General features: G+C 38.5%; 1 non-coding gene across 1 annotated transcript; it reads left to right on the forward strand.

Annotated features, from left to right (window-relative positions):
• Nucleotides 1-7,623: 7,623 nt before the first annotated feature.
• On the forward strand, nucleotides 7,624-7,727 carry LOC122726924. The gene has a single exon (XR_006352915.1). It is a non-coding gene; the product is annotated as a U6 spliceosomal RNA (small nuclear RNA).
• Nucleotides 7,728-22,832: the final 15,105 nt, after the last annotated feature.

The raw sequence follows: 22,832 nt of genomic DNA on the forward strand, positions 1-22,832 counted from the left end.
TCTTCTTGCTCTTTTCCCTTCATAGAATAGAGCTATAATTTATCAGGCAAGGTATGACTAAGCTTCCGTAAAGCTTCCAGTGCTGTCTCTCGGGTGTCTAACACTGTGACTTACTGTAGCAGTGGTTATGGCAAAAAGGCTATTCAGCTATGATGAATGAGAGCGATGTAAATTTCAATTCAGTTATTGGGCCCAACTCCTATACTTTACCACCAGATAATCATTATAGCTCACATTTATATAGGACTTTACATCTTAGGTAGCACTGTCCTCACAGCAACACTGTGATGTTGAGAGTAGGTCACACTTTTCTTGGAAGGTGGACCTTTGCTTTCATCAGTATAGGAAATTCCCATTCTGTAAACTCCTTCCATATTTGCAAATTACTAAGAGAGTTGCCTGGGACCCTGAGAGGTGGTCACACAGCTAGTTTGTGTCAGACACATCTGCCTAACGCCAAGATTGGGCTTCTATCTTCTATGAGACTGTTTTTCAAGAAAGACCAAAGCAAATCATTACCTGAAATTTTTCTATTTTGTTATAGCTATTTCTCAGCTGATTTTTTAAATCATTGCTATTTGTTCCTAATTAATTTAGGATCTTACTTTCTGTAATAATTGATTAAGAGTTCTAATGTTAATTAGCATAAGCAGCACTTATATAATACTTTAACATTTGCAAAGCACTTCTACAAATATTATCTCTGATCCTTATAACAACCCTGAGAGGTAGATGCTATTATTATCCATGTTTAGCAGATGAGGAAACTGAGGCAGATATTAAGCCACTTGTCCAAGGTTACACAGCTAGTATCTGAAAATGGATTTGAACTCAAGTCCTCCTCATTCCAATTCCAATATTCTGTTCATTGTACCATATAGCCATGAACTTAAAAGTAAGAACTTTCTTACTAGGTCTTGTCTTTTGGGGGAATAGGTGACAGAGTCTCTGGATCAATTATTTCATCAGTGAAGGTAGCTTCCTGATATTAGGACTTTTGTTTCCAAGGCAGAGAGCAACTTGTTTGTAACCTAATTACAGAGAATTTTCTAAAGCACTGAGAGGTTATATCACTTGTCCCTGTTATGGATAGCTGTATATATCAGAAGCAGGGGGTGAACCCAGGTTTTTCTGTTTCCAGGATCAGCCTCCTAGAAATTTACTAGCTTATACTACCTCTCCAGATAGGTACAAGAATTATTCATATTCATTTTACAGATGGGTAAGTTAAGAAAGGGTAAAAGCAAATTATCCAGGGTTATAAGGCTAGTAAGTGGTAAAACAGGGTTTTTCTGACTCCAAAACAAACAAACAAACAAACAAAAACAGGTCAGAGGGCAAGAAGGCCTGTGGTGGCTTGTAGACCAGAGCACAGACCAGGAGAGTGGTAAATGTGGCTCTCCTTAAATTGTACCAACTGGAACCCACTGAAGCTTGGGACAGTGTGTCCTGGCAGCAGTGACCCACTTTAAGAAGCAGTTAAAAGTCAATAAATAGGCTGACAAAGTGAGCAGACAGAAAAAAGTGTGGACCCTAGAAAGTTTCTTTGGTGACAAGGAAAATCAAAACATGCCCTCAGAAGATAACAAAATCAGAGCTCCTACATTCAAAGCTCCTAAGAAAAATATGAATTGGTCTCAGGCCATAGAAGTGCTCAAAAAGGGCTTTAAAGATAAGGTAAGAGAGGAAGAGGAAAAAATGGAAAGAGAAATGAAAGTGAAGCAGGAGGGTCATAAAAAAAGCCAACGATTTGAAAAGCCAAAATGGCCAAATGGAAAAGGAGATACAAAAGCTCTCTGAAGAAAATAATTGCTTAAAAAGGAGAATTGAGCAAATAGAAGCTAATGACTTTATGAGAAATCAAAATACAATAAAGTAAAACCAAAAGAAGGAAAAAATCGAGGGCAATGTGAAATATCTCCCTGGAAAAACAACTGACCTGGAAAATAGATCCAGGAGAGATAATTTGAACATTTTTGGACTATTTGAAAGCCATAATCAGAAAAAGAACTTAGACATCATCTTCAAAGAAATTGTCAGGGAAAATTGCCCTAATATTCTAGAAACAGAAGGTAAAATAGAAATTGAAAGAATACACTAAACACCTCCTGAAAGAGATCTCAAAAGGAAAACCTCCAGGAATATTATAGCCACATCCCAGAACTCCCAGGTCAAGGAGAAAATATTGTAAGCAGCCAAAAAGAAACAATTCAAGTGTGGTGGAGCCACAGTCAGGATAACACAAGATCAAGCAGCTTCTATATTAAAGGATTGGAGGGCTTGTAATATGATATTCCGGAGGGCAAAGGAACTAGGATCACAACCAAGAATCACCTACCCAGCAAAACTGAGTATAATCTTTCAGGGGAAAAATGGAAAGTCAATGAAAGGAAGGACTTTCAGGCCTTCGTGATAAAAGACCTAAGCTGAATAGAAATTTGACTTTCAAATACAAGACCCTAGAGAAACAAAAAAAGGTAAACAGGAAAAAGAAATCATAAGGGATATTAAAAGATTAAACTGTTTACATTACTACATGAGAAGATGATAGTGGTAACTCATAAGAACTATCTCATTATTAGGGCAACTGAATGAAGTATATTTAGACAGAGAACATAGGTGTGAGTTGAATATGAAAGGATATCTTTTAAAAAATAAAATTAAGGGGTGAGAAGAATGCACTGAGAGAAAGGGAAAGGGAGAGGTGGAATGGGATAAAGTATCTCATAAAAGAAACAAGAAAAAGATTATGGAATGAAGGGGAAGATGGGCAGGTATGGGGGTATAAGTGAGCCTTACTATCATCAGAATTGGCTCAAAGAGGGAATAACATACACACTCAATTGGGTATACTAATATATCTTATCCTGCAGGAAAGTAGGAGGAGAGGGGATAAGGGGAGGGGTTGAAAGAAGGGAGAGCAGGTTCGGGGAGGGGACAGTCAGAAGAAAAACACTTTTGAGGAGGGATAGGGGTAAAAGAAGATAGGAAATAGAGTAAATATCATGGGGAGGGAATAAGGATGAAGGGAAACACAGTTAACAATAGTAACTGAAAAAATTTGAAGCATAAGCAAGAGCAACAGAAGAAGAAGAAGAAGAAGAAGAAGAAGAAGAAGATGATGATGATGATGATGATGATGATGAAATGTATGGTGCTTACTTTGTTGGGCTATGGTGAAGAAAATTCTTTGTCAGTATAAGGTACTATATAAATGTGGTATAAGGTGTAGTATTATACAAATGTTATCTATTATTGTTGTTGCAATAGTCAACATCATTGGTTTATGATAAGGAAATCTCTCTTTAAAATAATTTATTAATGTAGTTTACTATAAAAAAAAATGATGAGAAGGGTGCTATCAGAAAAACCTGGAAAGACTTACATAAGCCGATGCAAAGTGAAATGCACTGTATACCAAAAACAAAACAAAACAAAACAAAAAAACCCCAACCCAGCAATATTGTTGTATATCTTTTTTTTTTTTGGTGAGGCAATTGGGGTTAAGTCACTTGCCCATGGTCACACAGCTAGTGTCAAGTGTCTGAGGCCAGATTTGAACTCAGGTCCTCCTGAATCCAAGGCTGGTGCTCTATACACTGTGCCACGTAGATACCCCCCCAAACAGCAATATTGTAAGATGATATGCTGTAAATTACTTATGTATTTTCAGCAATACAATGATGCAAGACAACTCTGAAGGACTTGTGAAAAACGCAATCCATCTACAGAGAAAGAACTGATGGTATTTGAATACAGATTGAAGCATACTTTTTGTTAGTTCTTTTTTCTAAAGTTTTTTTTGTCTGTTTTCTTTCACAAGCTGACTGATGTGGAAGTGTTTTGCATGTATATAACTTATATTGAATTGCTTGAGTTCTTAAGGGGTGGTGAGGAGGGAGGTAGGAAGAGAATTTGGAACACAAAGTTTATTTATTTATTTATTTGTTTTTAGACTTTTATTTTCCAAATTACGTGTAAAAGCAAATTTTTACATCAATTTTTTGAAAAAACTTTTTATTCCAACTTCTCTTCCTCCCTCCCCTCCCACCCCCACACCAAGAACTCAAACAATTCAACATAAATTATACATGAATAGCCATGGAAAACAATTCTACATTATCTACGTTGTGAGAGAAAACAGATAAAAACAAAACTTCATATTAAGGAATTGTCAAAAAGAAAATGTGTTTCAGTCTGTTTTCAGATACCATCAGTTCCTTCTCTGTAGATGGACTGCAATTTTCATAAGTGCTTCAGAGTTATATTGGCTCATTGCATTGCTGAAAATAACCACGTGCTTCCCAGCAGATCATCTTACACTAATGCTGTTATTTTGTATACAGTACATTTCACTCTGTTTCAGTTCATGTGGGTCTTTCCAGGTTTTTCTGATAGCATCCTGTTCATCATTTTTATATAGTACCTTGAACTTGACAGAGAATTTTCTTCACAATAGCCCAGCAGAGTAGGTACAATACATTTTTTTTTTTTTTGGTAAGGCAATTGGGGTTAAGGGACTTGCCCAGGGTCACACAGATAGTAAGTGTCTGAGGCCGGATTTGAACTCAGGTCCACCTGACTCCAGGGCCGGTGCTCTATCCACTGCGCCACCTAGCTGCCCCGGTACCATACATTTTAACATTGTAGTCAATCATCATAACTATGTCCCTCCATCCCATTCCCTTCCAATGATATTTATTCTATTGTCTATCTTATTTTGCTTTAATCCTCCTCAAAAGTGTTTTGCTACTGACTGTTCCCTCCCCCGTTCTACCCTCCCTTCATTCACCCTTCCCTCCTTATCTTCTTCCCCTCCTACTTTCCTGTAGGGTTAAATAGATCATTCTTCCCAATTGGGTATGTGTGTTATTCCCTCCTTGAGCCCACTCTAATGAGGTTAAGGCCTTTGAGTTAATTCTGTTTTCTAGATTTTTCTTCCTCCCTTCCTCCTCAACTCTCCCTATGAAATCAAGAAATTCAATATATGTCATACATGTGGTGTTATGCAGAACATCTTCGCCTTCCTCGAAAGTGTTTTGCTTTTTACAGCTCCATCCCCAATCTTCTCTTCCCACCTTCCCCTCTTCTCCCCACCCCACCATCTCCTTCTCCTCCCACTTTTTCTCAGGGCAAAAATATATTACTATACCCTCTTGAGTACATATGTTATTCCCTCTTTGAGCCAATTCTGATGATAGTGAGGTTCACTCACTCTCCCACTCCTTCCCCCTCTTCCCTTCCCCTCCATAGGCTTTTTTCTTGTTTCCTTCATATGAGCTACCTCTCCCCATTCCACCTCTCCCCTCTCCCCTCCCCCAGTCTATTCCTCCTACCCCTCACCCCTATTTTAAAGATGTCATGATGGGTTAGCTAGATGGCATAGTGGACAAAGCACCAGCCCTGGGCCCAGGAGGCCCAGAGCCCAAATCTGGCCCAAGACACCAGACAACCCACCCTGTTTGCTCCACAAAGGACAAGGATACACAAAAAATAACTGCTTTACAAATACCATCCCTTCATATTCACTTCAGATCTGTATCCTCTGTGTATTCCTTACTGAAAAAGTTCTTATGAGTTGAAGTATTATTTTCTCATGTATGACTGTAAACAGTTTAACCTTTTAATGTCCCTCATGATTTCTTTTCCCTGTTTACCTTTTTATGATTCTCCAGGATCTTATGTTTGAAAGTCAAATTTTCTATTCAATTCAGGCCTTTTCATCACAAATGCCTGAAAGTCCTCTTTTTCACTGAAGTCCCATTTTTTCCTCTGAAAGTTTACACTAAGTTTTGCTGGGTATGTGATTTTTGGCTGTAATCCCAGTTCCTTTGCCCTCTGAAATATCATATTTCATGCCTTTCAGTCCTTTAATGTAGAAGCTGCTAGATCTTGCTTTATCCTTATTGGAGCTCCACAGTATTTGAATAACTTTTTTTAGCTGCTTGAAATATTTTTCCTTAACCTGGGAGTTCTGGAATTTGGCCATAATATTCCTGGAGGTTTTCCTTTAGGGATCTCTTTCAAGCGGTGATTGGTGGATCCTTTCAATTTCTATTTTAGCTTCTGCTTCTAGAATATCAGGGCAATTTTCCCTCACAATCTCTTGGAGGATGGTGTCTGAGCTCTTGTTTTGGTCATGGTTTTCAGGTAGTCCAATGATTTTCAAATGATCTCTCCTGGATTTATTTTCCAGGTTAGCTGTTTTTCCAAGGAGATATTTCACATTGCCCTCTATTTTTTCATTCAACTGGATTTGCTTTACCGTGTCTTGGTTTCTCATAAGGTCACTAGCTTCCATTTTTTCAATCCTGATTCTTAGGCAATTATTTTCATCAGACAGTTTGTTTATCTCCTTTTCTATTTGGCTTTTCAAACTGTTGACTTTTTTCTCATGACTCTGCTTCATCGCTCTCATTTCTTTTTCCATTCTTTCCTCCCTCTCTCTACATCTTCCTTCTATCTCTCCTACTTTCTCTTCAAAGTCCCTTTTGAGAGCTTCCATGGCCTGAGACCAGTTCATATTTTTCATGGAAGCTTTGGATGTAGGGGCCCTGTGGCTGATTTCCTCATCTGATGGTGCCCCTTGATCTTCCTTGTCACTGAAGAAGCTTTCTATAATTCTGAACTTTCTTTGCTTTCTCATCTTTTACTTGACTTTAAACTCTCCACTGGGGGGGCCCTGCTTTTTGGTTCCACTACTGTTCCCAGCTTCAGAGGGTCCCAGGTGTTTTGGTTTGAGGGAGGGCAGGTTTTACTTTTGCCTGGTTATCTTGAAGATAACCTCAAGCCTACTTACTAAACAACCAACCAGCTTTCTGTGGTGTGGTTCTTAGCTTTGACGAGCCTGTGCCCCTCTCCCACCTGGACCTCCCACCACTCAGGACTTCTTCCTGGTTCCCCGTTGGGGTGGGACAGCTGAATTCCTCCCCAGGTTATGCTGATACCCCTGCTCTTCCCCCCAGCAAGCTGTTCAGCCCTCTCACCCAACGGCATGTTCAGTTCTAGAAGATGCTGGTGCTGTAGCTGATTCAGAGGCTCTGTGGTAAATTCCTCCAGTGACATGGATGGGGTCTCTGTTGGCATGATCGCAAGGTTGGACTTTACTCATAGCCCAGCATGGCCCCCAGTAATCTATCTATAGCTGGAGAATAATCTCAGCCTGTATTTTTGTGTGTTTTTCTGCTCCAGGGATTCTTTTATTGCTATTTTGGGGGTAATTGTATCAGGATCTCTGTGTGTTTAATGTCTTTCCTCCACCATCTTGGCTCCACCCCTCCCCCTCCCCCCCCCTGAACACAAGGTTTTTAAAAATCAATGTTAAAATTTGTTTTTACATGTAATTTGGGAAAAATAAAATTCTAAATAAAACGAAATCATTACACCATAGAAAACTGAATTCCAGTTTATATTCTTTAACATCATAGCATTTAAATATCTATTTTTACATCTGAGCAAGAGCATAAAAGATAGGAAGTCCCAAGTAAAAAGGTAAGAAAACTCATATTTGGGGTATCTTCTCTCACTGATGGGCTTCCTCTCTCCAACCTGAGACCCAGTACCCCAGGTAGGAGATGATCTAAGGGTCAGCACCCACTCAAAACTGGTATTAAGAATAAAATTGTGCTCGCTTCAGCAGCACATATACTAAAATTGGAACGATACAGAGATTAGCATGGCCCCTGCACAAGGATGACTTGCAAATTCATGAAGCATTCCATATTTTAAAAAAATAATAATAAAATAAAAAGAGGGGGCAGCTAGGTGGTGCAGTGGATAAAGCACTGGCCCTGGATTCAGGAGTACCTGAGTTCAAATCCAACCTCAGACACTTGACATTTACTAGCTGTGTGAGCCTGGGCAAGTCACTTAACCCTCATTGCCCCCTGCAAAAAAAAAAAAAAAGAATAAAATCAAGCAGTGGTGGCTATCAGCAGACTGCCACGTGGCTGAGTATTGAGGCAGTGGTGTTTAGGGAGATTTACTATCTTCTTAGCATGCATACCTGAGATGTGGCAAAATATCTCCCAAGACCTGAGGGTAAATGATTGCACCAGAATGAACCTATAAAGTTTGGCTAGGGATTATGAAGTTCTGGCAAGAAGTTGAAGATTTTGTAGGCGTGGGTGGTATTTTCATCACCACAAAGATAGGAACTTCAGAAGAAGAAAAGGCAGCCTTGGGAAATTAACAGTTGATCAAGTCTGAAAATGAAACTGATTTTTGGACTATTGGTTTTTTAAATAATAAATGTTTTTATTTAAAGTTTTGAGTTCCAAATCCTATCCCTCCCTCCCTCCTTCCACTGTCCCCTCCCAGAGGCTGTAAGCAATCAGATATAGGTTATGCATGCACAATTATGTAAAACATTACCACATTAGTCTTTTGTATAAGAAAACTTGAATAAAAGAAAAAAAATTAAAGAAATAAAGTGGGGGCAGCTAGATGGCGCAGTGGTTAAAAGCACCAGCCCTGGATTCAGGGTACCTGAGTTCAAATCCAGCCTCAGACACTTGACACTTACTAGCTGTGTGACCCTTAAGTCACTTAACCCCTATTGCCTAAAAAAAAGAAAAAGAAATAAAGTGAAAAATATCATGCCTCAGTCTGTATTCAATCAATATCAGATCTTTTGGGGGGATTGTCTTGGATCATTGTATTGCTGAGAATAGTTGTCATTCATAGTTCTTCATCAAATAATATTGCTGTCTCTGTGTACAATGTTCTCCTGGTTCTGCTCACTTCACTATATGTCAGTTCATACAAGTATTTCCAGGCCTTTCTGAAATTTTCCTGCTTGTCATTTCTTATAGCACAATAATATTCCATTTCAATCATGTAACACAGCTTGTTTAACCATTCTCCAATGGATGGGCATTCCTTTCCAATTCTTAGCCACCACAAAAAGAGCTTCTATAAATACTTTTGTACAGATAGATTTTTTCCTATTTTTTAGGTGTCTTCGAGGTATAAATATAGCAGTGGTATTGCTGGATTATTATTTAAAATGAAAGAATCATGGGCTCTTGGTCAGGGATGGAATATATCTCATTTAGGTCAGTAAAAATATGTTTTTATGAAAATTTTCAAATCCAATAGGACTTTAAACTAGAGGAAGAAAACTGCCCACATAAATTCACAAAGTCAAACATCATAGGGAATGATGTCTTCTCTAGTCTCTTCTTAAAACATCATATGAGACTAGACGCTCTTGGTTGGTTCTAGGGTCCCTTTTGTAATTATTGGAATGATGCCACCTGCTGGAGACTTACTGTAGGAAAGCTCCAACATGAGGAGAGGGCCTCTGAGGACAGGACCATGCGGCTTTTCTTTGGCGTCAGGAAGTGATGTTGGCTGGTGGGAGGAAGAAGGGGGAGACTGGCACTCTGACTCACTCTTTTTTCTCCTGAGGACTCTGGTGGAGAAGGGAGCTAGAAATGTGCTCTCCCTTTAGATGAATCTAGGCCTTTCTCTCTCTCTTTACCAAATTCTTATTCTCCTTAATAAATGTTTAAAAGTCTAACTCTTGCTAAAGCTTATAATTTATTAGTGACCACTCATTAGATATTTTAGACAATATAGCTAGAATTTTAGTCCTTACACTTTGATGGGAAGAAGGGGTGGTGGTGATGGCTTCGAGCATGTGCTTGGACCACTTCAATGACACATGTTCTGGTTTCTTGCTAGGACACAAGGAGGCTCCTGGTTTGTCCCTTGGCCCTTGTGGAGGGAAGAGAAGGTTTATGAAAGGAGGTGTATTGCAAAGATGGTTGACAACTGAATAAAAAAGGCCATCAACTCAGTGGGCTCAAAAAAGAGGAAGAAAATCTACTTTTGCTTGTTCTTCTCTTTTGAATGTATGGTTTGAGACTTCAACATTATCAGTCAAATAGCTGAAGAGAACCAGGAGAAAACAGCTCCATGGAAACTAAGGGAAGAGACAATACCTAGAAGAAAGGTTTGGACTTAGTGTCAAATGCTACAGAAATACCCACGTATGAAGACTAAGAAAGGGCTATTTGGCCAGCAAGTTCTTTGGTGACCTTGAAGAAAGAGTGATGGGAATAGAAGTCAGATTACAGTAGGGTCATGAGTTGATAAGGAAGAAATGGGGTCAAACAAATATTCCAGGGATTTGTTCTTGGCTCTGTATTATTCTTATTTTTATCACTGATTTGGATACAGGCATAGATGACTTCCTCATCACTTTTTACAGATGGCACAAAGATGGGAGACATACAATTGAGTTCTCCACAGGATAGAGAACAGAGCTAAATCCAAGATAAATTTTTTTTTTGCCAGGCAATGGGGTAACCCCAGGGTCACACGGCTAGTAAGTGTCAAGCGTCTGAATCTGGATTTGAACTCAGGTCCTCCTGAATCCAGGGCCAGTTGCTTTATGCTCTGGGCCACCTAGCTGCCCTGCAAGATTAATCTCAAAAGAAAAAAAAAGTCTTAGGTTTGGGTACACAAAGTCACTTTAACAAAAATGAAGTTGGGGAGGCATGTAGTTGTTCTGAAAGAAAGATCTAGGGGTTTTAGTAAGCCAGAAGCTCACTATGAGTTGGAAGGGTGATTGTGGCATGTAAAAAAAAAACTAGTATAATTCTGGTTTATATTAACTGAGATATAGTTTCCAGGAGTAAGGTAACCGTTCCACTGTGCTCTGCTCTCATCACACCTTATATGTAGTATTATGTTTAGTTCTGAATGACAGAATTTAAGATAGATATGCAAAGACATTGATATGATTGATATTAAGTGTCCAGAGGAGGGCAACCAGAATTTGAAGATCTGTAAGTCCAAGTTATATGATAATTGGTTGAAGGAATTGGGGATATTTAGCATGAAGAAGAGAAGACTCATGGAGACCATGAGAGCTGTCTTCAAGTAATCAAAGGGCTGTTGTGTGAAGGAAAGATAAGACTTACTGTTTGGCCTCAGAGGGCAGAAGCAGGAGCAATAAGTGGAAAATGGGGGGAAAGACAATTTTGGATGGATTTTAGTAAAAAAACAAATTCCTAGCAGTCCAAAAATGAAATGGGCTTCCTGGAAAGGAGATGGGTGCCTCTCCTCAGAGGTTTTCAGCAGAGGTTGGATGACCATTTGTCGGATATATTATTGTGAGAATTTCTTTTGTGAATGACTAGATGGCAGTTGAGGTTCTTTTCCACTCTCAAATTTTGTAATTCTGTAGGTATATTTATTCTTTAGCAGCAAAGAACATATCCAAATCCAGTCTGGTATCCCCCTATAATGAGTCTCACCAATAATCTAATAGTGAAAAAAACTGGATTAGGAATTAGATTTCCTGATCTCCACCCCCAGGTTCTGCCATTTTCAATATGAGTTGTGTCAAATGGGAAGCAGTGGGGAAAGTACTGAACTTGGAATTAGGACTCTGGTCCTGGCTTTGCCACTAATAAGAGGTGTGATTGTGAACAATCCAAGTAATTTAGACTAAATGATTTCTTTTTTTTCTAGGCACTTTTTAAAAATTTTCTTTTCTTTTTTTCCTTTTTTCTTTATTTTATTTTATTTCGTGGGGCAATGAGGGTTAAGTGACTTGCCCAGGGTCACACAGCTAGTAAGTGTCAAGTGTCTGAGGCTGGATTTGAACTCAGGTTCTCCTGAATCCGGGGCCAGTGCTTTATCTGCTGTGCCACCTAGCTGCCCCCTTTTCTATGCACTTTTATTTGATATCTGCCATACTCCCCATTAATAGAGTTATAATTGCTACTTGACTAACTCAGCAAAGTATTGTTAGGATATATGCAACTCCACGAAACTTTTAAATCCTTAGACTTTGTAAAAAGTAAACTTAGAGTATTGCTTTGGTTGGTTATTCAAACTACAGGTCATCACACAAGCCTGAATTTTTTGTTAGCTTTTAAAGGGAAATGTTCAGTGAACTTATTATGCAAAGGAAGAGATGATTTCACTATGGAGTAGAATTCATTTTGAAATAGGTTCCTCTCAGGGCAGCTAGGTGGCGCAGTGGATAGAGCACCGGCCCTGGAGTCAGGAATACCTGAGTTCAAATCCAGCCTCAGACACTTGACACTTACTAGCTGTGTGACCCTGGGCAAGTCACTTAACCCCAATTGCCTCACTAAAAAAAAAAAAAAAAAAGAAATAGGTTCCTCTCAAATAGCTTTAGAGTAATGGAAAGAGCAATGGATTTAGTAAGACCTGTGTTTGAATTCTGCATCTGATACTTGAGTTCAGTACCTTGAATAAGGGGTCAGCTAGGTTTCTTAGTGGATAGCGTGCTCTGCCTGGAATCAGTAAGACTCATCTTCCTGAGTTCAAATTTGGCCTCAGACACTTATTAGCTGCGTGACCCTGGGCAAGTTACTTAACCCTGTTTGCCTCAGTTTCTTCATCTGTAAAATGTGTTGGAGAAAGAAATAGCAAACCACTCCAGCATCTTTGCCAAGAAAACACCTAATGGGATGACAAAGAGTCATACATGACTGAAAACAACTGAACAAAACCAAACATTGGATAATAGCCTTAACCTCCAGGCCTCATTTTCTCTATGTATAAAAGAAGGGAACTGAACAAAAAAAATTTAAGAGCCTTCCTTCAATAGAAGATGATCAAAATATATGAATAAGAAGTTTTCAAAGGAAGAAATCCAGGTTATCAGCAATCATCTAAAATGCTCTAAATCACTAATAATTAAAGAAATGCAAACTAAAGCAAATTCTGAGGTTCCACCTCACGCCTATGAGACTGGTAAAGATGACACAAGAGGAAGAAAACGAAATTTTGTAGCGGCCTTTGGAAACAGGGACAATAGTGCACTATTGGTGGAGCTATGAATTGATCCAGTCATTCTAGAAAGCAATTTGGAACTATGCACAGAAAGTTACCAAATTGCACACCCTTTGACCCAACCATACTGCTATTAGACCTAAACTCGAAGGAAATCAAAGAGGAAAAGGACCCATAGAGGCTAAAATATTTTCAGCAGCAGTTTTTGTGGTAACCCAAACTGGAAATTAAAGATAAGTGTTCCTATTGGAGAATGGCTAAGTAAATTGTGGTATAAGAATTTTATTAAATATCATTGTACAATAAGAAATGATGAAATGGATAATTTCAAAGGAAATTGGAAAGATATTTATGAATTAGTGCATGGCACAGGAAGCAGAAATAGGAGGACAATTTATACAGTGATATAGAAAAAAAAAACTTTGAAAGATTTTAGAATTTGGGTCAACACAATGATAAAGCTTATGTCCAAAAGACTGAAAACCTAAGGCTGACCTCCTGACCGAGAGGCTATGAACTTAAAATGCAGAAAGAAGCCAAATACAGGCTTAATATGGTCATTTGTTTTGTTGGATTATGTAGATCTGTATTGAGGGATTTGTTTGTCAAGGGTTTTTGGTTTTTTTCCCAATTGTTCAATAGGAGGAAGGTAGCTGTGAGAAGGACAGACTATCAAAAAATGTAACTGTAAAAATAAAGGTTCTAAGGTCCCTATTAAAAGATTCTAAGGGGGATGAAAAAGACCCATCTAAGGGGGTTTAATTAGCCAAGGAGCAACAAGATATTTTTGCCATGATTTTTTTCTGTTGGTGATTTGTCAAATAGCAATTATTCAATAGTTAATAATAATGGCTTTAGATAGTGCTTCTGTTTCCGGCACTGTGCTAAGTACTTTACAAATATTATCACATCTGATCCTCTCAACAATTGCAGAACATAGATGCTATTATTAGATGAGGAAAAAGGTGAACAGAGGTTAAGTGACTTGGCCAAGATCACACAGCTAAGTGAGTAACTGAGGCTGGATTTGAAGTAAGGTTTTCTTTACTTCAGGCCCAATATTCTGTCTTCTGAGTCACCTAGATTCCTACTAAAGAGTAGCATTTAGATTAAATCACAAGGGCTAAAACATATCAAGAGACTCTGGCCATCACTAGGTGTTAAGGTCACTTTTTCTATCTCTTGGAAACATTACATGAAGTGCTCTATTTTATTTTATCTTTTAAAAAAATTAAAATGAGAAAAAATGATTCTGTTTAAAATCTTTAACCGCAGATTATGTTCGACACAGGCTAGAATATTTTAGAACATGAAAAATGCAGTGATGTTCCTTTAAAAACTCAAAGAATTAATATTAAAAAATCTTACTGTCATCATGAGTCAAGGATGTACACAAGAGTAATCCTCATACAGTACAGGAGTTTGGCAAAAGAAAAAAAAACACTGCTTCTTTGTTCCAGGTGGAGATTCTGGACTATCCTTATTCGGAGTAATAACTGCCAAGTTGCAGGGTCGTTTTCCAAGAAATTTACATTTCTTGGACTCAGTGTTCCAGCTGGTGTATTGATTTTACAGTGTTCTGTTCCAAATCTAAGTTCCAACTCATTGATGGTTCTTTCTAGCATGGAGTACAAGGGATGGTTTATTCCAGGAACTAGTGGGGGTGGAGAAGGAGTTGAAATCCTTCTTCACTTTGAAGAGTCATGTGTTGACCTGCATTTTTGGGGTGACAGAGTCATTTAGACATGCTGATAGTCTACAAATCCTCCCTGCTTCTGGGTTTTTCTCTCCAGGGGGAGGCAAGCTGTTTCTTCAATAACCTTTCCTGCTCCTGCCCACACTGATGGCTCAATTCCATGTTCTAAATCATTGTCTTCATAAGATTTAAGTAAATCCTCCTTCAAATTTTCTCCTAACTCAGTGGCATGCTATAAATCACATACAGGCTATTTCTCCTGCCTTGGCACAGCATTGAAGCTCTTTGGCTATTTCCTTTAAAAGGACCAGATTTATGACACCACTTTGGCTAAAATTTCTGCAACATTTGCCACGTTTAGAATTTTAACTTTGCAAACTTCCATTAACTTAAGTGGTAGCTTACTGGCTGATTCTTCACGCATACTGAATAATGACTTAGTTTAATTAGGTGTAGGAGTATTGTTCCAATCCAATCCAATAAGCGTTTATTAATCACAAGTCACTATTTGGCATCTAGGGGATACAGACAAAAAGAAAGGAAATACTCTCAAATTCCTTATCCTTCTATTCAAAATCCACCATTATCGGACTTTACCTACCTAACCTTATCTCCCGTATTTACCAATGCATGTAGCCTCTACTCTTGTCATGCCACTCTCTTCAATACCCTACACCAATATATCATGTATGATTCCATTATTTTGCTCATGTGAATCCCCTTAGTACCTTGAAATGTCTTTCCCATTCCTCTACACTTATCCAAAACTTATCCATCCTTCACTGGTCTCAACATGCCCCACAACTCTAGCTCTCACTGATTTCTCCCTTTCCTGACTTCACATTAGGAATAGGAATAGGAATAGGAATAGGAATAGGAATAGGAATAGGAATAGGAATAGGAATAGGAATAGGAAATTGGGTAAGATTTTATTTGGGATATCGTGCAGCACATTCAATGACCATCAAAGCACAGCATTTCAGTGATCGTATAGTTGGAATAAATCCTCAGAGTTCTTTGATAGGGATAGTGACTGGACTGGATATCAATTGAGGTCATTTCCTGGTGAGAAGCATTCTCCACTAACGCAGGCCAACATTTTCTTTTCATTTAAAGCCTTAAAGAACCTGCCTAGAGCACTGAGAAACTGGTTCATAAAGTATGTGTCAGTCTTAGGATTTGAACTAAATCTACCTGGATGGAAGGACACCTCTATCTACTACTAACAAGTGCCTCTTCTAACACTTTGAACTCATGCTATATCATTGAGTTCATGGTAGCATAGCAAGATCCACAGCTTACTATCTAGGTTCAGGTCAGAAATTGTATCGGGAACATGTAATTAAGAGGGAATTAAGGATAAAGAATCTTCCAGAACTAAATAGATAGCTGAGTCTAAGAAAAAATTTTATTTTGTCTCTAGTTAGTCTTACAATCAGAATAGAGAAACTTGTTTCACTCTGAAGTTAACTTTTTAAGTGGAGCTGGGCAAAATGTTTTTCTCTGGCATAAACCCAAATTATGAAAAATGTACAGGACTGTTCATTTTGCCTAAAATGGTTGCTGGTTCATGTCCAGTGTGAAGTGAGACCTGAAGTCCTTCTCTCTGGGTCTCCACAATAGGACTTTTCCTTCAAATGAATAGAACTACTCAAGTTCACTTATTTATTTTAATTCCTGCATTCAATAGTAAATACCTCTCCAAATGAGTGACCCTGTGATATATCAGTATTTATATTGGGGACCAGGAAAGAGAGAATCCCTTCCCCCAATAAAACCTCATAGATTTAAGTGAGATTTATTTAAGGATATTCTTTATAGCTGTTGAAGATTTAGGGATGAAACTATAAATCTCCAAGAATGTGTCCATAGGAAGGGGGAGGGGGGACCTGGGGGCAGGATGGAGGGTTGGATGGAACAAGGTATTAACTTGCAAAAATGATTTCCCAGGGACAGCTAGGTGGTGCAGTGGATAAAGCACCAGCCCTGGATTCAGGAGGACCTGAGTTCAAATCCAGCTTCAGACGCTTGACACCCAAAAAAAAAAAAAAAAAGATTTCCCAACTTTCCCCTTTTGTACAAGAAAGATCCCATCTCCAATGTGTGTTAGTTTTCCTTCTTTCCCGTGGGCATTCAGGCCATTGATGGATGGATAAGCAAGATGTTACCTCTTATATGAGCATTATATACCTGGTGAAGGAAAGAGAGAGCTGAGTGACAGTCTTAGTCAACCCATGGCTGATATTGGGACTATTCTCATAGAGAGCAGCTTATTCTTCTTCACCTTAGCCAGGCTCTGAGAAATTTTTTCACAGCCTGGAGGTTATCCTTCCAAAATATGGCCATGAGTTTATAAGTAGAGGTATGGTGAAACAAGGAACAAATGTGACATAGATCCTAAGTAGAGAGCTGAAAGGTCATCTGGCCCAATCTCTTCCTTTTTCAAATAGGGAAACTGAGATCCAGGTAGCTTAAGTGGCTTACCCAAGGTCACACAGATAAGTAGCATCAGAGGTGAATTTCTTATTTAACTCTTTTTTTGTTTGTTTGTTTTTTGCAGGGCAATGAAGGTTAAGTGACTTGCCCAGGGTCGCACAGCTAATAAGTGTCAAGTGTCTAAGGCCGGATTTGAACTCAGGTCCTCCTGAATCCAGGGCCAGTGCTTTATCCACTGCACCACCTAGCTGCCTGTTATTTAACTCTTTACTCACCTGAGTCAGTCTCCAGATTCTAAAGTATGCTGTAGATACCATAAATAGGCTAACATTCACTCAGATATGTAGTTATCTCATCATGCCAATAAGCTCCTTTAACTTAAAACTTCATATATGAGGTTATTACACATATAATTTATATATATGTAAACACATATATATCTATGTATATATGTGTGTATACATATACATATTTATATGAAGGGCCAGCTAGCAATTATAGGTGAACTGAAATCCTATAGGCTTTAACATACCAGATAAATATATACTTGGAAAAAAACCTGAACTATAGTCATCTATCCATCCTTTACTTGAAGGGCTTCCATAAGGGGAAATCTCACCACATCCCAAGGTAAACCATTTCAATTTGGGTAGATTGGATTATTAACAATTTACCCTGATGTCATGATCTCAAGCTGTTCCCTGTTGCAAAAGTCTATCTTTTCATTACCAATATTCTCCCAGAAAAGTTACATGATTTTGGATCAAGGAGCACCATGATTTTAGAACAGATACAATTATAGGTAAACTGCAGGGCAATTCCATGGATATAAGCTAGTTATATCATATTACCAACAAAATGATTTATATATGAGAAATGGCATAAAATATATTATCAAAGAATGAATGATTGTAAAAGAATGTGGACCTGTTGAGGATCTAAAGTGAGATATAATAATAACTAGCACTTATATTTCATTTTAAGGTTTACAAAGTACTTCTACAAATATCTCATTTGATCTTCACAACAACTCTGGGATCTAGGTGCTATTTTATCTCCATTTTACAGATGAGGAAATTGAGGCAGATGGAGGTTAAGTGATCTGCTCATGGTCACATAGATTCTAAGTGTCTGAGGCTAGATTTGAATGTAGATCTTTCTGACTCCAGGTCCAGCAATCTATCCATAGCACCACCTGGCTGCCTCAGATTAAATAGTCGATGTACTACACTATTAGGAGGAAGAGGAAGAGAAGGAGAAGGAGATGACATCCTAACAATGTCTACAAAAAATACTGGACAATTTGCTTTCTCTTTACATCAGTCCCCTTTGTTCCCTAACAGAGAAGCGGGTTCGTGGGTTTCATGTAAATACAGGAGGGCATGCTTAAAGAGGTACAATTAACCCAGTAACATTATGATTCTGACTTGACCTCCTGGACAGGGTCTGCAGTTCTCTGAATAAATCTCCACCTGGTGACAACCATTGTTGCTTGCAGGTTGCATCACCAGTGGACGCCCTTCATTTTCTTTTCACCAGCTGCCCACTGCTTTTGTTTCATTTGTGTGGAGTGCCCACAAGAAGCACTTCATCTTTTCGTCTTTTTCAGGTTCCCAACTCCAAGTGAATAAATGGAATTGCTGGTACCTTGCCAGATATGTGTGCTCTGTCTGAAAGGAAGACAGTAAGCAATCGCTTTTGTTTGAAAAGACAGAATTCTGAGATTACTGGCCTGACAGGTTAGGTTAAAGACTCTCTCCCTTTTTCCTTTGCCTCATCCCCCTTTCTGCTTAATCTTCCTTTGATAGCAGACTGTGTTGACTTAGAGTACCTTTGCTAATTAGAATCCAGTTGAATTGGATGTGGGGGTGGGACAATTTTTTTTCTAAACCTTCAAAACTGTAAACTCTGAGCAGCTAGCTCCTAAATCATCACTATCCCTACATCGAGTCTAGTGTCACTGGCCCTGTTAGATAGGCATTTTTCTTTGTCATAAATAATTCCTGGCCAGTTAATTTCAAAGTATTGGTATATAGCTGCTTCCATTTCATCCCCATATGCACCGTACATACAATTTTACTTTAAGCAGTGCCCCCCCCCTCCGAATACTCCTCTATCTCTTCTTAGTGCTATTCCAAACATATGGCACTCATCTCCTCACTCTGAAGAGGAGAGAGCAGACTATCAGATACCAACAGAGGGATGCCCAGAGTATCCCTAAATAGGCTCACACACAGAGGAGGGTGAATCGCACACTGAACATATTTGTACTGCATTTTTATTTGTAACCATGAGTCTTGTGTATTGCTCCAGTTAGAAGGGTATGGTTGATGCCTGTTGGGTAGGTTCCAGGAATCTAGTCATGTATGGGCAGCAATTCTCCCACAGACACTGAAGACATATTCCTGTGCTTTCTTCTAAGTGGTATGAGAAAAATCTTTTGCTTATGTCCCATCTACTGCAGAAAGTCTTTCCTGGCTCCCCTTCCTCCCCCTTAGTCATTAGGGCTCGCTCTCTTTTCTCTTCAAATTATCGTGCATATCATATGTATGTCTCTATACACACACATATATGTATATGTATACACACATACATATTTTCTTTTTTTAATTATGAAAGTATTTTATTATCTTCCAGTTACATGTAGAGATAGTTTTCAACATTTGTTTTTATAGGATTTCTAGTTTCAAATTTTTTTCCCTCCCTCCCCTGCCTGTCCCCCCTCCCCAAGACAGCAAGTAATCTGACATAGGTTATATAACATACATATCTTCTTACATGTTGTTCCTTATCCTCCTTTCCCCAATAAAATGTAAGCTCCTTGCAGATAGGATTATTTGTCATCTGGGATTTATATTTTCCATACAGTGTCTTGCACATAGTAAATGCTTAATAAATTGCTTTGGATTGGATTGTATTCTCTCCTTAAGTGAATCTGAGAGGTGGGGCAGGAAGAAGTTTTTTTTTTTTACTTCTCTAGTTAGGAAGCTGATTATCTGGATACAGAAGAGACCCAGGCTAAACTTGAAGTAAGAAAATGAGATTAGAAAGCTCCAGCAGCATTAATTTGCCAAAGATAAAATAAGATTAAATAATTAATCCAAAGACTCATTTGTAAAGCATTATTCACCCTAATGGCCAAGCTCACAAACATGCTTCAAATACTTATGACACACAAATACAAATATATACTTTTTAGAATCTATTTTTCTGGAGTGGAGTTCCTAGGCACTATGGAATTGTGCTCATTAAGAGCCAGGAGTTCATATAGTACCAAATAGGTGAAATGATAGGGAAAGGGAGGAAGAGAGAGGGAAAAATTATTTTTATTTTTTTAAACAATTATAGTTGTTTTTTAAAAAATAGTCTATAAAAAGCCTCCATTGCATACCATAAATAGAAAACATCGCTCTATATTTAAAATTCAGTGATTCAGCATTAAGATACAGTGAGGTAAATTTGCCAGCTTCGAGCCTGTGGCTCCCCACTGCCTCCTAATCATACATGTCTGACACTTTTAGTTTTGCCCCCTGCTAGAGTCCCCAAACTCTTCCTTAGATGCTCACACGAAACTAGCCAGGGCCAATGAACTGGGAACTCATTCTCCACCTAACCTTAAACAAATAACTCTTTTTAAACACCGTACCTTGGTTTAGCAGTTGATTAGGAGCTAAATTCCCTTTCCAATTACTCACACCCAACTCCCAGAATGAATGAATGTGGGACTTAACAAGACTAGTTAACAAAGGACAGAGTTTGGTCCATGGGACACAGTGTACCTGGATATTACATATACTATATATGTGAAGTCAGCATGTGTGTGTATCATGAGTCATTAGCATGGACAGTGCTTTGAGGGCTCACCAGAGAGGTATTTTGGTTAACTGACCACATCTCTAGATACTTACCCAGCAACATCGCTTTAGAAAATGAAAACATCTGGTCTATTGTAAAAGAATGCTGAGCACGAGTCTAGATTATTTCCAACTTCATGCTCCTTAGGATGATTTAAACATCTTTTTCACCACTCAGAAAACGCGTCTTTTCTTTCCACAACACATACACACACACACACACACACACTCATTAGTAAATATTAAACTCTGTGAAAGTTCTCCTAGGTGACCACTCACAAAGGGCATGGGGTGAGTGGGCCATCTTCCGAAGCAAGCTAATTAAAAAGAAAACAATACCAGCCAGAGGCAGAGGAAAATTTCCCACATCCCTGGGAAGACTTCATGCTTGATAGCTTTTGGTATAAAAGCTCTTTCTGGACCCTAGAGTTTTTGTGGCTTATTTGGTGTTTGACCATTTATTCTTGATATCAGCTAAAGAGAATGAGAAGAGCCTTTGACATTCTATCAACCCAAAGATATAACTGAGATACCAGTGTATGACTCTATAGGAGTAAGCAAAAGGTCTATCAGTCAGGGTAGTCACCAGAATGATATAAATACATTTTCCCAAGCCAATTGTTACTCATTTTCCCTTCAAACTTCAGTTGTGAAGCAAGCTTGCAAGCTATTAAAAACAGTATCACCATTTAATATCACCTTCTGTGTTCTCTGATTTTTTCCATAAGCATGATAAAGCTATATGGAGAACGGGGATTCTGTAACTCAAAATATCTAAGGAAATACTACAAAGAAGAAAGGTTTTAGTACACTCCCACCTTCTAAAAATTCAAATTTAATTTTATTCTATTATGGGAGATAGTTACAAAGCAATAACAAGAAATATTCCCTGGCTGTGTGACCTTGGGCAAGTCACTTAACCCTCATTGCCCTGCAAAAAATAAAAAATAAATATTCCATGAACCATGCCATAAAATATGTTTCTGAAATATGAATTCATTTGATAAATATTTGCTACCTACTATGTGCAAGACTCTGTAGGAGTAAAGCACACAGGATGTAACAGAAAACCACTGGGCTTGCTACCACCTTTGAAGAAATCTTTGTAGGCATACTTCTGGAATGGTTCCAGGATTGAACTGACAAAAACATGACATGGAAAATAGCTATAATAACAGCTGTTAAAGGGACTTATTTATGTTGTTCTTTGTATTCTCAGCACTTAGTATGGTACCTGCCATAGTGAAAGTACTTAATAAATGCTTGTTGACTGACTAAAGAAATTTCCAAGTGGTACTCATTGTTTGTTTTAATGTGTTTAGTCTGGTCCATAGGAATGGATATTCTTTTGTTTTGTTTTTTTTTGTTTTTAGCAGGTCAATGAGGGTCAAGTGACTTTCCCAGGGTAACACAGCTAGGAAGTGTCAAGTGTTTGAGGCTGGATTTGAACTCAGGCCCTTCTGAATCCAAGGCCAGTGCTTTATCCACTGCGCCACCTAGCTGCCCCAGGAATGGATATTCTATATAAGAAAAGTACCTTTTTCATTGTTCCCGAATTTAATTTAATAAACATTTATTAAATATCTTCTTTGTGCCAGGAGCTATACTGGGATCTGGGAATGCAAAAAATGCATACAACAACACAGTCTCGTCCCTTAAGAAGTTTACATGCTGGGGAGCAGGGATGCAATGCAAGTAAGCAAATACAAAGTTTATATGAAATAATACTAAACAATTACAAGGGGGAGAGAGAACTGATGCTGGTGTGCATGCGTGTGTGTGTGTGTGTGTGTGTGTGTGTGTGTGTGTGTGTTGTGAAGGATATCTGGAAGGGTATCAGCTCACATAGGAGGGCATCTGAGCTGTGCTTCAAAGGAAGCTGGGAATTCTATAAGGGAGTTCTATACTCTAAACGACATATGCAAAGGTATAGAGTCACTCTATAAACTCCTTAGGGACAGAGTTTTGGATCATTTAGTATAATTTCTTGATCTCTTGCTTTTCATAACCCCCATAGAACCAAGTACAATGCCTTACAAGTAGCAAATGTTCTATAAATGCATGAA

This window comes from Dromiciops gliroides, chromosome 4, assembly GCF_019393635.1.
Source record: "Dromiciops gliroides isolate mDroGli1 chromosome 4, mDroGli1.pri, whole genome shotgun sequence".
NCBI lineage: Eukaryota > Metazoa > Chordata > Mammalia > Microbiotheria > Microbiotheriidae > Dromiciops > Dromiciops gliroides.